Here is a 7590-nt window from a genome sequence, read left to right as displayed (position 1 = left end):
AATTGCAATCTCTAGTGGATCTAAAACAAAACAAAACAAAACAAAAATCCCAGACAAACAACCCTGTGAGCTCCTTAGCTTCCCTAAAATATCTACCTCTAGGCTCAGCTAACTAGAATATATCAAAGTTTTGTTTGTTTGTTTGTTTTTTTATAACTACCCTTTGGTCATTCTTTACCCTCATTATCTCACTCATTATCTCATCACTATTGAACATTTTCATAGAGGTGAAGGTAACAAAACTATTCAGGGCCTTAAGTTTTTTTTTTTTTTTTTTTTTTTTAAATTTATTTTTTATTTATTTATTTATTTTTTTTAATTTTATTTTGTCGATATACATTGTGGCTGATTATTGCTCCCCATCACCAAAACCTCCCTCCCTTCTCCCTCCCCCCCTCCCCCCCAACAATGTCCTTTCTGTTTGTTTGTTGTATCAACTTCAAATAATTGTGGTTGTTATATCTTCTTCCCCCCCCCCAGGGCCTTAAGTTTTTAATGTCATCTGTCATCATCTTTTTCCCTCACTCATTCAAGAAGGAAAGGCTTCCCTAATTGATCCACTTTTGATGAGTATAATTAAGAAATGGTCTCATGACTCTCATGGCATTTGCAATTTAGAATTTGTCTTTATATGACATCAAAACAAATAGTCAACATTGTCAAAGCAGTGAGAAAATTAATGAAGCTGAGTGTCAACTTTAAGACATAATTTGTGTTGTTCTCTTTGATCTGGTATCCCCCAAATATCCCCCATGTGACTTGGTAGATCTCTTTTGTTTATTTATTTCAAATATTCATGAGATACAAAGCTGATTGTCCCCCCTCCTGCCCATGATGTGGGGGCCAGATTCATATTGGGGACATACCCATTACCAGAAATTACTTTTGTACCCTTTGTCCCATCCCAATTACCCCCCAACCTCCCTCCCCTTCCTCCTCTCCCTTCCACTCCAATTTGTAGCCCTAGGAATGTTCCCTCCCTATGTTGGATCACGGCACTACTGTGGTCTTTCCTTCCTTCCTTTCTCTCTTAGCTCCCACATATGAGTGAGCACATGCAGTATTTATCCCTCTGTGCTTTGCTTATTTCCCCCAACATAAGTTTCTCCAGGTTCATCCATGTTGTTGCAAATGGGAGTATTTCATTCTTTTTTATGGCAGAATAGTGTTCCACGGTGTATATATACCACAGTTTCCGTATCCAATCTTGGTAGATCTCTTTTGATAATTTTCTTTAATTTAAACCGTTTCTATTCTTATAGACATTTGAAAACTTACACAGATTGATGGAAATGTGGTGTGGTCTAATCTCTATTCTCCCTTAATTCAGTGATGCCAGCTATCACATAGTACAAATTAGAAGATTTCATTAATGGAGGAAGGGTCTTTTCCTCAGGGAAGCCATTGGAGAATTGAAATGAAATCCACTTCTACTTGGTTGCAAGCTCCTCTCTCTCACTTTTGCTCTCCCTTTCTCTCTCTTTCCCGTGGAGTGTGTGTGTGTGTGTGTGTATGTGTGTGTATGTGCGTGTGTGTGTGTGTGTGTGTGCGCGCGTGCGCGAAGTAAAGAGTGGATGGTACAGGGAATTGGAGTGGGGCATAGTGGGATGGGTGGGCAGAAAAAAATGAGATTTAAATGTATTTAATTCATTATATACGTATATATGTATGTATACTTATTACGCACACACATACACACATTTATTGTCCTTTTTGGTTTCTACCAATTTATAGCAGATAATACCTGGACCGCATTTTGCAAATGAGCAAATTTAGATGGTAGGGGATGATTAACTTGCCAAGGTCACACAGCCACTAAGTGAAAGATCCAAAGTCACAACCACATTTTTCTTACTTTTAAGCATGTATTCTCTTTACTGCAGAAGCCCCGTTCTTTAGGAAGCAAAGCTCAAATCTTATAGAGAGTCCCCTCTGTTGCATTTCCTAGCTTGGCGGCTTTGTGTATAGGTGTTAGGAAAATGTGTGTGAAATAGCTTTGAAAAAAGAATGGGGAAAAATGTTTTAAAAGATATCCATTGATGAAGAGTCCTGGGAATTGAGAAATCCAATACCACGGGTGGGAAAGTCCAAAGCAATTACATCTGCGAGTGTTAGAACCGTGTTTTGTGTTTTCTTTCCCTGCTGAAGGAGAAGGCTGTTTACATTATGGGAGATTGTTCCGGTCTGTACCAAAGAGCTTGTTAAGGGTGACAGACAGGTTTGTTGCACGAATGTGTACTCCAAATTAGATGAATGGTGAAATTATGAAGCAATCAAACGGCAAAGCTTTTAGCAGACTACAGTGCATTGCCCTTTTTTGCTACCCCTAGGCCTGTTAGCATAAAAGAGCCTATAAAGATAAAGTGCACAGTATCATTCAAGTCTCAGAGTTCAACAAACACGGGCAGCCGGCACTTTACGGCAAGTGTAGTCAGGATCGCTTAAAGCCACGCTCTTCCCCACATGGTGAGTTAGTCCCACTTCTTTCTCTCTTTGCCAGGATAATATCAGGCAGACTAGGGCAAGTCAGAAAGCAGAGACAGAAACATCTGGCTCATCTCGCACCTCCCTTCTTCTCCCCTTCTGCTCAGTCCTCAGGTGGGGGTGGGGGGTTGGCATGGAGGAGTGAGTGACAGGAAAAGATTTTTCAAGTCAAATAGATTGCAGGGACTTGTTATCCTAAGAGAGGTGAGAGCTTGAAATAAGGAAAAGGAAGAGGTGAGGTAGATCCTGACCAAGTCTAAAGCATTTGCCAGGATGGCTTCTCTTCACTGGGAAGGGAAAAGAAAATGCTAGTTCTCATGATGCTAGGGGCTGCTGAGCCTTAGGAGGAAGAGGTGGGGCAATTAGCGCTGAAAGGAGACCTGAGAGATCCTTGGTCCAGACCTCTCATTTTAGACATGAGCTGCACAAGGTCCAGAGATGGCGAGTGACTTGCCTTGCCTGAGACTGCCGAGCCAGTTTATAGTCAGTTCTGTGTTGTTCTCACCATAAGCATTTTGAAGGTGGGTGGGAGGATAATTGCTATATACTTATACATACATATTTTTCAATGGATGTAATTCAGGAGCCCGATATGTAAAAGTGAAAGATGCAAAGCTCTGGTTGGGAGGGTTCTGGAATCCCACCTTCCTAGTCTCTCTGTGCCTCCATGGGTCCTGGAAGACAGGCTTTAGAAGTCCAAGGGATCTGGAAAAAATTTAGCCCCAGAATATTTGATTTTTTTTTTCTGCCAGTCCACCAAAAGTTACTTATTTTTTCTGAATCTTCTCATCGTACCTAATTCAAATGCTCTCATTATCACTGCTGCCTGTGCAGGGGTAAGTGCCACACTTAGGATGAGCAGCCTCTGCTGCCCTCGATCTTGGTCTCCTGACCTGACAGACACAGACACCGAGCTATGAGAGGTTAAGCAACAGCTAAGAAGTGACAGAGCTGGCACCTGGTGCCAAACCTGTCTGATCCAGAACATATACTCATCTCTTAACCCTTAAACTCTACTTCCAGAACAGAAGGTGGGTTTGCAGTGTTAAATGTTGATGATTCTGCATCTTTGGACATTTTTTGCCATAAGAGGAAATGATAATATTAGTCAAGATGGGGGTCTAAGGCCCTTTCCACTCTAATGTTCTGCAGTTTGGTTCAAGCTAACAGTTTACTTGAAAAGAAGGGAGATTGTTCTCCCCAAGTTATGCACGTATGGTTTATAAGTTGACATTCTAGAGGCCATAGCCCATGCCTGTGGATTTTTTGTGTGGTTGTTCCTTTTATAGATCACTTATAATCCAAAACGATGTGGAGGATCTTTTGTTCTTTCATGATCTGTTGTATCCTACTATCTCCCCCAACCTCAATCACCTTATAAATCTGGTCTGTGGCTGTTTGGGCTCTGTTTTATAGGGCTTATTAGGACTTAACGGTCAAACACTTCTGTGTGGAGCCAAGTCTTGGTCACGTAGAAGGCTGGCCAATTTGCATGTTAGCATAGCTCATGGTTAACAACCAGAGTCATCCCAACTGCGCCATCTGGACAGGAGGGATGGGTGGCTCCTGACACCAGACTATCCCAGGACAAAGCACGTAATTCAGTCCATCATACAGATGTTTGGTCCACACACAGCAAACTCCAGGATAGTTAGGAACAGCTGTTATTTTGTAAAGTCCTCTCCTCCCATTCCATTGTCTCTATTTCATAAATCCACTTTTAGGATATGCTTTGGAATTTGATAGGCCGGGTGGAAGTGCGGGAGGGGAGGCCATCTCTGAGGTGCTGGAGTGTCATGCCCAGTCACCTCCACCACTCCGCCATGGATGGAGGACAAGAACACGGATTACTGTTGAATTTAGCTATTCGCTCCCATGAGACAGTGCTTTGTTTATAAAACTGTGTGATTTCTTCTGCAGAAAAAAATAAAACCAAACCCAACTGCTATTTTTAGAGAAATCTTTTAAATGAAGGGTCTATGAAAGTAAACCTACCCAGCCAGGAAGACTCTACGTGAGCTTTCCAAATCTCTCTGCTAAAGTAGGAATTTGAAAGCCCCACCACAAATTGCTTTGCACTTCAACCAGGATGCTTATTATGATCCCTGGCTCCATGCTGCCACTCCGATTACTTACACATGAATTTAGTTACCCTGTATTTTAATTACATGTGTAGAGCAAGTTTTATGTTCTCTTCCCTGACGACTCATAAATTTCGCAGAGATCACCAAAAACCATATTGTTCTTAAAATAGCCTTTGCCCCCTGTCCTTGTAGTGATACCAAATGACACTCTGTTGACCCAGCCCTGGCTTGTAGTAAGTACATTCAAATTCTTTGCAAGCATGCTTTTCCAAACCTCAGCACAGTTAAAGGTAAGCTTCTCCCTGGGCATGGAGCTCTATGCCTAGAACACACCATTAGAGACATGTGATCAGCAACAGGCGCAAGTGGATTTCAGCATCCTCTGAACCAGTGTTTGAGTCAAAACCATGGGCACTGGGGGTGCTGTTTATTTTGCTTGTTAGCTACAATGAAGAAAATGCCAGGATTTCACATCCTCCCGTCCCCCAGATATGTTTTTCCCTCTGTTCTGTGCCATCACCCTGTGGTTTGAGAGCCACAGGATGTGACTTTAGTAATTACATGAGAATTGTGATTTCAGCTGACTTGAAAGCACAGTCGGGATATTAAATGTGACACAAAACTTCACATTGAGAAACTCTGTGTAAAGAGAATGCTCTATGTTTTACAGCGAGGTTGTACTGTTACAATTACCCTTTCCCCCTTTTTTGCTCAAGATTATTTGACTGCAATGGGAAGAAACATAAATCATCTGCTAGCCACATAATGGCTCAAGTCTTCCTCCTGCTCCTTTAAAAATACAGAAGATCATGCCTCTAGCAGATTGTTGATAAATCAGACACTAACCATAATATTTTGGGTTACATGGCCATAAAATATGAGTCGTGAATGCTTTCTTTTCTGAAATTTCACTAATTGTAACATAATTCACCAACACAATGTTTTTCTAAAAAATTCACATTAACAGACCAGCTTGAAAGACTGTTTTAATAAAGGAGTAACATCACATCCCTTTATTTTTTTACAAAGCAGTATTATTGACCCAGCTGAGTGTCATTGGTGGGTAAGGAGCTGGAGTTCTGATTTCAGGATTCTAATGTGTTTCTCTAATTCACTGTGGCTCTCTGGGGGATGAACATCACGGTATATACCTCAGATGATCTGAGAGTCATAATGAAAAAATTTTAAACCAGTGGTGAATCTTGGAATCTATCTTTATATTATTATACGATTGGATAGAAAGAGAAAAACCCAACAGGTCCTTCTCTCCTTTGGTGTTACCAAGGCCAGATCGCCAGTATGACTGGTTTGCAACCCCCTCTCCTTCAGCTCCAAATCCATGATTTTGTTTGGTTTTTGTGTATGAGTTTGTGAAGTTTTTCAAATTCCTGGGTCTTCGATGGTGATTCTCACAGATGAAACTTCTTTGGGAAAAAGGAATTCAGAATGAAAACAGATGTTATAAAATTCATGTGCTTGACAATAATTTTTCTTTAAAATAACAATAAAATCCATAGCTCAATGTCAGGGAAGCTCCTATCAGTGGCTCTGATGAAAAACACTTGTGTATTTCTCTGATGGTGTGTCACAGCAGCAGAGCTGATGATGACACCCTATGATGAGTTGAGTTATGGTCCTTAGTTAAGTAACTGGTTATCTCCTTTTCTTTTTCTCTAAGATTTGTTGAAAAGTCTCAGTTAAATGAGCATGAAGGCTTCCAGGTATGCATGTGAAGTATGTGGAGATTGCCCACTGTTCAAAGAGTTGCAGACTAGAGGCCACATGTGTAGCAAAGCATGGGCTCCTGCAGCATCCTGGGATGGAAAAGTTGGGTCAGGGCCTAGAGTTCTTCCAGAGCCTTTTCCTCTTGTGGTTGCTTAGTTTCTAATTTTGGTTTCTAATTATACCAGCCATATTACCACAAGGCCACAGCTGTAGGGTGGCACTTGGAAGAAAGGAAATAAGCCTGTCAGATCCCTCCCCTTCCTGTTAATAGATTAAATGACTACACTGTACGTAATCACAGATTTTTTAACTTGAGAAAGAATTTATAGGCCATATGTCTAGTTTCCCGATTCCCCCGCACATTGCCCATCAACCCAGACTCCCAAATTTCATAGATGAGAGGATAATTCAAAGAATCAAAATTACCTGCTCAAGTTAAAGCAAGTAGCTTTTTGTTGTTGTTTGTTTGTTTTTATATCTTTCCAGGAAGAAGGGGGGTCAGACTTGGATCCTGAAAAGAATTGGGAGCTGGAAAATACAGTTCATGTAATTTCTCAGGGCCTCATTTTCCTTATGTGTAGAAGGAAGATTAAAAAATAAGTGAGATCTCTTCGGGCTCTAAGATTCTGTGGTTCTTCGGTAGGGGCCTCAGAAAGCCAAACTGAACTTGGGAAGAGGAGTAAAAAAAATGCAAGTAATTGAAGGAAGAAATCTTAATAGATGAGAGTGAAGGGAAACTGGGAAATAATACCTGAATCGAGCTTTTTGTAAAGACCTGAAAATCAGAAGTAGGTTTGGTTCTTTTAGTCAAAAAATGGCAGGGTAAGTTATAAAGATACTGAAGGAAAGAACTGAAGACATGGAATAAAAATGAAATTGAAGTATAAACTCAACCAAGGGAGATTAAGAAAGAATATTTTACAGATGCTAAGTTGAAGTATAAACAGAAGTCTGCTAGGGAAAAATTGTCTTTTGTTCAGTACTTTCTCAGGATTTCTATTTACAAATACCAAAAGTAAAGGAAGATGTATGGCCTAATTAAGATAAAATAGGTGTAGGTGAACATACCTTGGAGGTATCATTTGAATGATGATGAAATGTTTGATTCTTGGGAATAGATTGCTAAAAGTGTTTATAAAATTTATAAAAAGAGTTGTGCATGCAGTATTTTTTCATGCTGTGCCAGCCCAAGTTCAGGGTATAAGAGAAAATAGATGCCTCCCATCACCCCTTTGAGGTGCACCCTTTTAGCTCTCTATACCCTATGGAACCAGAAAAGAAAGTAAAACAGGGGTGA

This window comes from Cynocephalus volans, chromosome 16, assembly GCF_027409185.1.
Source record: "Cynocephalus volans isolate mCynVol1 chromosome 16, mCynVol1.pri, whole genome shotgun sequence".
Classification (NCBI taxonomy): Eukaryota; Metazoa; Chordata; class Mammalia; order Dermoptera; family Cynocephalidae; genus Cynocephalus; species Cynocephalus volans.
This window is presented reverse-complemented; position numbering follows the sequence as displayed.